Source organism: Leuciscus leuciscus (genome assembly GCF_965113295.1).
Source record: "Leuciscus leuciscus genome assembly, chromosome: 1".
NCBI lineage: Eukaryota > Metazoa > Chordata > Actinopteri > Cypriniformes > Leuciscidae > Leuciscus > Leuciscus leuciscus.
In genome coordinates, this window is record NC_138725.1 from 10,880,954 (window position 1) to 10,892,150 (window position 11,197).

Here is an 11,197-nt window from a genome sequence, read left to right on the forward strand (position 1 = left end):
CGAGACGAGGGAACTGCAAAGGGGCATGAAATAAACAACATATTAGTAATATTAGTCAGCGTTATTTGACAACTTCCAAAAAAGTTAAATATGACATATATTCCTAAAGTAAACAAAACAGTCAATGTTTCAATAGTTACAAATCTTCAACAACCCAAAATACAATAACAGCAACTTGACTAATCATTGTTCCTCACCTCCTCTTCCTCTATCTCCTTCAGGATGGTTGCCAGATCTTTGCCCTGTAGTTCCTCCTTCAGCAGCATCAGTTTCTGCTCAGCCTCAGACATCAGCTGCAGTGTTTGTTCTTCTGAGTCTGGAGTCAGCTGTGGTGTCGGACCCTTCATCTGCCAGAGACCAACAGAAATGCTCAGACATTTCATGCATGCATCATTTGAATGTAAAAACATTTCCTTAATCACTAACTACAGAGAAAACATCCCTGGACACTTTTTACTGAATTTTTTTTATGCAGTTTCTACTCAATTTAAAAAAACAAAACAAAAGAATCAGTCTCCGACGCACGTTCACGAGAGCACCACGTGTGTGGTGATGACGCAGCAGCTGGCGTTCTGACATATAACCTACAAGCAGAGGAAGATGCATGCAGGTTGCGCATGCGTCGTGGTGCTCTCGTGAACGCGCGTTGGAGACTGATACATAATATCAACTGTGTACATCAAAAAACACATGCCAGTTCCTGGTCAAGAGCTTTCCAAGTTCACAAACCAGTGATCACTGGTGCAAAATGGAAATCAGAGTGCCCAAGATAAAGAAGTATAATGGGAAAAAAAGTTTTAAACACATACAGTATGCCAAGTTCTTAGATATACTGTATGTAATCTTTGTATCCGTGTTGATTTCATATGGCTTTTATGTTCAACAAGAAGTTTAAATTTAACAAATGTCATGTGGTGTAACCATCAAGTAAAAACTAATAGCATATTTTCTTTATACCTTGATGAATGATAAAATATATTTTCAAGCTAAAAAGTTTTTTTTTTACCATATAAATACCCTGCAATGTGTGACTTCACGCCCCAAAAACCTTAATTCAGATATAGGATACATGTATGGAAGCCCATTTCCGCCATAAAGCAATAATAATGAGATAAGAAGTCAATTATGGAATACAAATTTTAATTGTCAGGAAAAGTCACAATTACAAAAAGTTTTAATTAAAATATAAAAAGTCAATTATAACATAAAAAGATGAAATTAAAACAAAAAGTTATAGAAAAAAATCATAATTGTGACAAAACATTTAGGGCCCTATCTTGCACCCAGCGCAAGTGACTTTGTACACCGACGCATGTATCATTCCTATTTTGCACCCGCGCAAAGCGCGCTTTTCCCTCCACAGAAGCACGTCGCTAAACTAGGGAATGAACTTGCGCTCCCTGGGCGGTTCAGCGCAAAAAAGGAGGCGTGTTCCGGCGCAAACGTTCCTTCATGCTATTTTGATGGTTTAGAAAACAATTGCGCCACTAACCAGGAAAAAATTGTTTAAAGTCAGTGGCGCGTTGCGCATGTTATTCATATGCTATTTTAAGGGTGCATGAAGTGTGTGCTCAACGCGCACTTTGATTCTCTCATCTACACAGAAGCAGCAGTTTTCATTTTTGCAAATCATACATTATTACAATAGATAGATAGATAGACAATGTATTATAAAAGCATACATCTAGCTTACACATTTACCCAAATTATCATACGCCTGTTTAACCGAAGTTAATTTGGGTGGGTTTCTCTATTTCAATGTAACTTCTCTCTTTTACGGCCGTGACGAGAGTGTTGCTCTCCTTGGCTGTGAACCGCTCCTGGCGCGCGCCTGGCAAATCCGCCGTTACAATAGCAATCCGCTATGGAAAAAACGCGTCTGCTCTTAAAGGGAATGTGAAATGTCGCTCTGATTGGTTTATTTCACGTTACGCCCAAACCACACCTATGAATAATGAAGCTAATTCAGACCAACCCATTTTAGATTTGCGCCTGGCGCAAGAGTCATTTATCCCGCCGGGAAAATAGCAACAGCGCCGAGACCCGCCCACAAAGTTACTTGCCCTTTGCGCTTGACACTTGCGTTTCAGATCGTTAAAATAGGGCCCTTAGACTTTTTATCTAATAATTATGACTTGATATTTCACCAAAGCATGATTTTTTTCTTATGTGGCAGAAATGAGATTCCATGGTGATATGAGCTAGTGTCTTACCATCAAAAGAGTCCTGTTTCTGGGCCTCATGGAACTGAATGCATGTGTTGTACTGGGGTAGTTCCCTTTCGAGAGGTCTCTCGTATTGCTTACGGCTAGCTTACGCTATGGGAAAACTCCTTTTCTCGAGAATATTGAAGCCAAATCTTTAAAACGCAGTGCAGCTACACAACATAAACAGATGAACGGCGAGGACGGTCATTGGCTGTGCTGCGGCAACTGCACGAATCTAAGGCGAGGCGGCTCAGACGCACGAACCAATTCCAGGTTATAAAACCTCATAATGTGGACGGCGAGGCCCAGCCTGTCACCACACAGATATCTTCAATGGGTATTCCACTTGACCAAGCCCAAGACGAGGCCATGCCTCTCGTGGAATGAGCTCTGACGCCTAAGGGGCAATGAAGGCCCTTAGACTCATAAGCCAGCGCGATAGCATCAACTATCCAGCGCGATAATCTCTGCTTTGAGACGGCGAGCCCCTTGGTGCGGCCACCAAAGCATACGAAAAGCTGTTCCGATTGTCTGAATGAGGCAGAGCGCTCCAGATAAACTCTGAGAGCCCTGACGGGACGGAGAAAATTTGCGTTTCTTTCATCCTCTGGTGAGGGAAGAGCTGGGAGTGAAATAACCTGTGCTCTGAACGGAGTCGAGAGCACTTTAGGAATATAACCATACCTTGGCTTGAGGACGGCTCTGGAGTCGTTAGGTCCAAACTCAAGGCAGGATGCTTCAGGTCAGCAGACCGAACGGCTCAAAACGGGACACCCTTCAATGCTTCCAGGACCGTGGAGAGGTCCCAGATAGGCACAGAGGGGGGTCGCGGAGGGTTTAGCCTTCTTGCCCCTTTAAGGAAGCGCACGATGAGGTTGTTCCTTCCTAGTGATTGTCCGGCCACAAGAGCATGAGATGATGTTATGGCCGCCACATATACTTTGAGCGTGGAGGGGGTGCGACCCGCGTTCAAGAGCTCTTGCAAATAAAGCGAGTACACTTGGTACTTTGCATGAGTCGGGGTCCAGGCTCCGTGCTGCGCACCAGCCAGAGAACACCACCCATTTCTGAGCATAGAAGTGCCTAGTTGAGGGCGCTCTTGCTTCAGTGATGGTTTGTAGCACCCTATCTGGGAGACACCCGGGTACCCGTTGAGGGGCCATACATGAAGGGCCCATAAGTTGTGACGGAGATTTATGGGCCCTTAATGCTAAAAACCATCACTGAAGCAAGAGCGCCCTCAACTAGGCACTTCTATGCTCAGAAATGGGGGGTGCTCTCTGGCTGGTGTGCAGCACGGAGCCTGGACTTTACTCATGCAAAGTACCAAGTGTACTCGTTTTTTTTGCAAGACCTCTTAGACGTGGGTCGCACCCCCTCCACGCTTGTGGCGGCCATAACATCATCTCACGCTCTTGTGGCCGGACAATCACTAGGAAGGAACGACCTCATCGTGCGCTTCCTTAAAGGGGCAAGAAGGCTAAACCCTCCGCAACCCCCCTCTGTGCCTATCTGGGACCTCTCCACGGTCCTGGAAGCATTGAAGGGTGCCCCGTTTTGAGCCGTTCGGTCTGCTGACCTGAAGCATCCTGCCTTGAGTTTGGGCCTAACGACTCCAGAGCCGTCCTCAAGCCAAGGTATGGTTATATTCCTAAAGTGCTTTCGACTCCGTTCAGAGCACAGGTTATTTCACTCCCAGCTCTTCCCTCACCAGAGGATGAAAGAGACGCAAATTTTCTCCGTCCCGTCAGGGCTCTCAGAGTTTATCTGGAGCGCTCTGCCTCATTCAGACAATCGGAACAGCTTTTCGTATGCTTTGGTGGCCGCACCAAGGGGCTCGCCGTCTCAAAGCAGAGATTATCGCGCTGGATAGTTGATGCTATCGCGCTGGCTTATGAGTCTAAGGGCCTTCATTGCCCCTTAGGCGTCAGAGCTCATTCCACGAGAGGCATGGCCTCGTCTTGGGCTTGGTCAAGTGGAATACCCATTGAAGATATCTGTGTGGTGACAGGCTGGGCCTCGCCGTCCACATTTATGAGGTTTTATAACCTGGAATTGGTTTGTGCGTCTGAGCCGCCTCGCCTTAGATTCGTGCAGTTGCCGCAGCACAGCCAATGACCGTCCTCGCCGTTCATCTGTTTATGTTGTGTAGCTGCACTGCGTTTTAAAGATTTGGCTTCAATATTCTCGAGAAAAGGAGTTTTCCCATAGCGTAAGCTAGCCGTAAGCAACACGAGAGACCTCTCGAAAGGGAACTACCCCAGTACAACACATGCATTCAGTTCCATGAGGCCCAGAAACAGGACTCTTTTGATGGTAAGACACTAGCTCATATCACCATGGAATCTCATTTCTGCCACATAAGAAAAAAATCATGCTTTGGTGAAATATCGAGTCATAATTATTAGATAAAAAGTCTAAGGGCCCTATTTTAACGATCTGAAACGCAAGTGTCAAGCGCAAAGCGCAAGTAACTTTGTGGGCGGGTCTCGGCGCTGTTGCTATTTTCCCGGCGGGATAAATGACTCTTGCGCCAGGCGCAAATCTAAAATGGGTTGGTCTGAAGTAGCTTCATTATTCATAGGTGTGGTTTGGGCGTAACGTGAAATAAACCAATCAGAGCGACATCTCACTTTCCCTTTAAGAGCAGACGCGTTTTTTCCATAGCGGATTGCTATTGTAACGGCGGATTTGCCAGGCGCGCGCCAGGAGCGGTTCACAGCCAAGGAGAGCAACGCTCTCGTCACGGCCGTAAAAGAGAGAAGTTACATTGAAATAGAGAAACCCACCCAAATTAACTTCGGTTAAACAGGCGTATGATAATTTGGGTAAATGTGTAAGCTAGATGTATGCTTTTATAATACATTGTCTATCTATCTATCTATTGTAATAATGTATGATTTGCAAAAATGAAAACTGCTGCTTCTGTGTAGATGAGAGAATCAAAGTGCGCGTTGAGCACACACTTCATTGATTCTGGCCAAGCATGCACCCTTAAAATAGCATATGAATAACATGCGCAACGCGCCACTGACTTTAAACAATTTTTTCCTGGTTAGTGGCGCAATTGTTTTCTAAACCATCAAAATAGCATGAAGGAACGTTTGCGCCGGAACACGCCTCCTTTTTTGCGCTGAACCGCCCAGGGAGCGCAAGTTCATTCCCTAGTTTAGCGACGTGCTTCTGTGGAGGGAAAAGCGCGCTTTGCGCGGGTGCAAAATAGGAATGATACATGCGTCGGTGTACAAAGTCACTTGCGCTGGGTGCAAGATAGGGCCCTAAATGTTTTGTCACAATTATGATTTTTTTTCTATAACTTTTTGTTTTAATTTCATCTTTTTATGTTATAATTGACTTTTTATATTTTAATTAAAACTTTTTGTAATTGTGACTTTTCCTGACAATTAAAATTTGTATTCCATAATTGACTTTTTATCTCATTATTATTGCTTTATGGCGGAAATGGGCTTCCATACATGTATCCTATATCTGAATTAAGGTTTTTGGGGCGTGAAGTCACACATTGCAGGGTATTTATATGGTAAAAAAAAAACTTTTTAGCTTGAAAATATATTTTATCATTCATCAAGGTATAAAGAAAATATGCTATTAGTTTTTACTTGATGGTTACACCACATGACATTTGTTCAATTTAAACTTCTTGTTGAACATAAAAGCCATATGAAATCAACACAGATACAAAGATTACATACAGTATATTTAAGAACTTGGCATACTGTATGTGTTTAAAACTTTTTTTCCCATTATACTTCTTTATCTTGGGCACTCTGATTTCCATTTTGCACCAGTGATCACTGGTTTGTGAACTTGGAAAGCTCTTGACCAGGAACTGGCATGTGTTTTTTGATGTACACAGTTGATATTATGTATCAGTCTCCAACGCGCGTTCACGAGAGCACCACGACGCATGCGCAACCTGCATGCATCTTCCTCTGCTTGTAGGTTATATGTCAGAACGCCAGCTGCTGCGTCATCACCACACGTGGTGCTCTCGTGAACGTGCGTCGGAGACTGATTCTTTTGTTTTGTTTTTTAAATTGAGTAGAAACTGCATAAAAAAAATTCAGTAAAAAGTGTCCAGGGATGTTTTGTCTGTAGTTAGTGATTAAGGAAATGTTTTTACATTCAAACGATGCATGCATGAAATGTCTGAGCATTCCTCTTGGTCTCTGGCAGATGAAGGGTCTGACACCACAGCTGACTCCAGACTCAGAAGAACAAACACTGCAGCTGATGTCTGAGGCTGAGCAGAAACTGATGCTGCTGAAGGAGCAAAGATCTGGCAACCATCCTGAAGGAGATAGAGGAAGAGGAGGTGAGGAACAATGATTAGTCAAGTTGCTGTTATTGTATTTTGGGTTGTTGAAGATTTGTAACTATTGAAACATTGACTGTTTTGTTTACTTTAGGAATACTAGTGCAAAATGCCCGTGCAAAATCAGTTTTTGTGTGTGTTTTTAGTAATTGTTGGTTTGGTGCCCGTGAAAGAGACTGTGAACGCATTGAATTCAGGGAGCAGGCTAGGTTACTACAAATGATGGCTGTGAATAAACTATAATATTCAGAAGTAAACAGTGTAGCTGACTGAGTGTTTATGAATACCACAACCTTCTAAGTGCTAGTGCAAAATGCCCATGCAAAATCAGTTTTTGAGTGTGTTTTTAGTAATTGTTGGTTTGGTGTGTTTGAGTGCTCATTGTTACAATTACACACATATTTGTGCATGGTAGAAAGCACACAGTGAACTCAGAGAAAACGCTATGCTTGAGGTAGCTTGTGAATAGGCTACTACAAATGATGCCCGTGATTCTTGAGGTGACCAAATCAAATAAAGTTCAGTGATTCAACTAATGTTGTGTTGTGTATTAATAATGACAAACCTAGATTATTAAATGCAGATGAATCAAGTTTAGTAGTCAAACATAATGAAATCAACTAATGAGCTAAATATACTTGGTGAGACCTCAGCAACTTGCGATCCTATCCACAATCTCCACCAAACAACAAAAGAGCAAGCATTATTATAATAATGTGATTAGGTTGTCTGAGAGAATTGAGGTTGCTTGTATTGAGACTATAACCCTACGCTCCACAAATAGGACTGGTTGAAGGGGAGTGTGTGAGTGCATTTTCTTTTAAAACTTTGACAATGTCAATCAAGACATTAAAGCATGGAGGCCTTCAAGTTACTTATTAGGCTATTTAGGCTTCGTTCTCCTTTATATGTTGCTGCTTTTTATGTTCTTGTTGCATTCTATAAACCCTTACTATTAAAATTGCTAGTAAAGCTGATGAATTCTGATAGAAATCCTTTTTAAATAGGTTTTAACATATACCCTCACTTTGTGTAATTTGTGACAATATCCCAAAGTAAATAAACTTGTTTTTGAAGAGTGGGTTGGTAAGGAGCAAGTGTAGTTAGTAATATTTGGAGAAATGAGATTCCTTTATGCATGTTGTTGATGTTAAAAGTCCAGGTCATTTCTAAAGGTAGATTTTATGCACTATATGGGCCAGTAAAATGTATCATGTTTGATCAGAAAGTGAGATGAGTGATTCAACTTCTTTCTCTGTAATGCTTTTGTTAAACATTTTGACCAGTGATAATGTTCAATCAATTGGAACAATAGATTTACTCCGAAATGGCTCTTTTCTGAGGCCATGTATGATCCGGTGCAGTGGGTAATGGCAGACCCTGGACACGCAGATTGCAGTGTGGATGTGAAACATGATTACAGGTCGGCAGTTGGTTCAGGACATGGAAAACATGAAAACACACTTTTAAAAACACATGATTTTTTTTTTATTATTAATATTTAATATTTATTCATATTTGTGTACTGTATGTACAGTAAGGGAGGGATTGTCAAGATTTCACCTGTAGTCAGTCAGTCTGGTCACTAGGAAAATACTACAATATTTGGAACATGAAAAAAAAAACACTATGTGAACTACAGTATTTTTTTCATAAAAAACATTTGTTTAATGTACTTAAAGTAAAGAAGGATATTGTCAAAATTACAACTGCAGTAAGTTAGTGTTGTCACTAGCAAAGTACTACAACCTTTGGAACATGAAAAAGCACTTTAGGTGAATTACAGTAATTTTTCATACAAATATTTATGTACTGTATGTACAGTAAGGGAGATATTGGCAAAATCTCAACTGTAGTAAGTCAGTATGGTCCATATGAACAAACTACAAGCTTTAAACTTAGAAAAAAAGCTACAGCACATTACAGTAACTTTGTTCTGAAAATAATTGTGTACTGTACATACAGTAACCTACGGCAAGCCTTGGAATTTGAACATGTCTGTTTTTAAGTGTTAAAAGTAATTTTTACTAGTAAAGATTTATACATTTAAACGCAGTTGGTGTAATTGGCAGACGTTCCCTCAAGCATTATGAGCCAACAGCGCGTTAAAGCTCTCTCAGGTGTAAATATGCAGCTTTTTAGCTTATTTTTAACGAGTATTTCATGCCGACATAAATTGATTGACTCCTGTTAAAAGGAATCTTGGTAAGTTATTGATTTATCTGTAAGACTGGCTGCCGACTCTACAGAGCAGTGGCATGGAAAAACCTAAAAGTATTGACTACAGGAGGACTTTAAATGATGGAGAATCTCCAGAAATCAAACCTGTGTTTGTTTGTGCAGGTCAGAAAAAGCAGCCAAAGGAGAGAAAAACACTGCTAACTGCTCAATTTGACAAGATCGCTGTGTTTCCATCCACCTATTCTTATGCAAAATTTGGGATATCGCATATAAAACACTGGATGGAAACGTACTTGGTTACTTACGTAACCTCGGTTCCCTTAGAGATAAGGGAACGAGTACTGCGTTGCAAACGCTGTGGGAAAACTCCTTTTCTCGAGAATATTGAAGCCTTTATTTTAAAACGCATTGCTGCAGCACAGGCGAGAGCTCGCGCGCTGATAGGCTGTGCTGAGGCAACTGCACGAACCAATGGCGAGAAGGCAGAGGCGCGCGAACCAATCAGAGCGCTTGGCGCCCTGCCAGACTCGAGCGCGCCAAACAGGGCGTGACAGAAGAGTATAAATACAGAGAAAACTCGCCATATGACAGGTCTAATCGACTGAAGCGAAAACACCTGATATAAGAGAAATAGCACGGCAAGGCAACGCAGTACTCGTTCCCTTATCTCTAAGGGAACCGAGGTTACGCAAGTAACCAAGTACATTCCCTTACGAGAACGTTCTCTCGTACTGCGTTGCAAACGCACGAGGAGGCCATGCCTCTTGTCGAGTGAGCTCTAACACCTATGGGACAAGGGAGGCCCAGTGAGGTGTATGCCAGAGCAATGGCGTCGACTATCCATCTGGATAGCGTAAGTTTCGTGACCGGAAGACCCTTGGTCCGGCCCCCGAAACAGATAAAAAGCTGTTCAGACTGTCTGAAAGAGGCAGAACGCTCCAGATATATTCTCAGAGCCCTGACGGGGCAGAGCGTGTGAGCATCACTGTCTTCTCCCGAGACTGGGAGAGCTGACAGAGAAATAACCTGGGCTCTGAACGGAGTTGAGAGCACCTTTAGGTATATATCCATGTCTTGGCCTAAGGAAGACTTTAGAGTCGTTAGGGCCAAACTCAAGACAGGAAGCGCTCGTGGAAAGCGCTTGTAAGTCCCCTACTCTTTTAACTGACGCCAGTGCCAACAGCAGAGCAGTTTTCAGGGAGAGGGGTTTTAGATCAGCCGACTGAAGTGGTTCAAAGGGGGGTCCCTTAAGAGCCTGTAGAACCAGGGAAAGGTCCCAGGCCGGCACTGAAGGTGGCCGAGGTGGGTTAAGCCTTCTAGCACCTTTAAGGAAGCGAACTATAAGGTCGCTTTTACCTAAAGAAGATCCGGCTACCAGTACGTGAAATGCCGCAATGGCTGCCACGTACACCTTGAGCGTGGAGGGGGAGCGTCCCGCGTCCAGCATCTCCTGGAGAAAGGATAGTACCATAGGTACTTCACAAGTGTGTGGGTCGAGGTTCCGAGCTAGACACCAGCTGGAGAACACTGACCATTTAAGGTGGTAGAGACGTCTAGTAGACGGAGCTCTAGCCTCCATAATAGTATTTAGGACACCCTCTGGGAGGTCCTGGGGTACCCGTTGAGCGGCCACACATGTAGGGCCCACAAGTCGGGACGGGGGTGCCAGATAGTCCTGTTCGCCTGAGCCAGGAGGTCGCTCCTCAGTGGAATAGGCCACGGGTCTATTACAGACAGTTGCATCAGCTCTGGGAACCAAGTCTGGGTTCGCCAGAGGGGGGCTACCAAGAGGGCTGCGCACTTCGTGTTCCTGATCCGTTCGATGACCTGAGGGAGCATCGAGACCGGAGGAAACGCATAAAGGGGAAGGTTGAGCCACTCGTGGGCCAACGCATCCCTGTTCTTTGAAAAGAAGATTGGGCAGTGACAGTTGTCTTCTGAGGCGAAGAGGTCTACCTCTGCCTTCCCGAAGACCTCCCATAGTAGGAGAACCGTCTGGGGGTGGAGTGACCATTCTTCTGGGGGAACGTTGCCCAGAGAAAGCATGTCTGCTCCTGTGTTCATCGTGCCCGGCACGTGAGCTGCCCTGAGCGAGCGCAGGTTGGTGTGAGCCCATAGCAGTAGCTGTGTGGCTATGGCAAACAGGTTGCGGGACCTGAGGCCGGCCTGGCGATTTATGTAAGAGACCACTGACATATTGTCCTTCCGGACCAAGACGTGGTGTCCTGCCAGGTATGGAAGGAAGGTTTTTAGGGCTAGAAAAACCGCTCTCATCTCGAGGCAGTTGATGTGTAGGGGTTTCTCCGAGCTCGACCAGAGGCCGGAGGCAGGCCTGCCCTCGTACAGGGCTCCCCAACCGGAGTTGGAAGCATCTGTCGAAATGACCCTCCTCTCTGAGACCACCCCCATGCTTACGCCCTGCTGGTACCAGCTGGCATCTTTCCAGGGGGCCAGAGCTCGAATACAGCGCTGG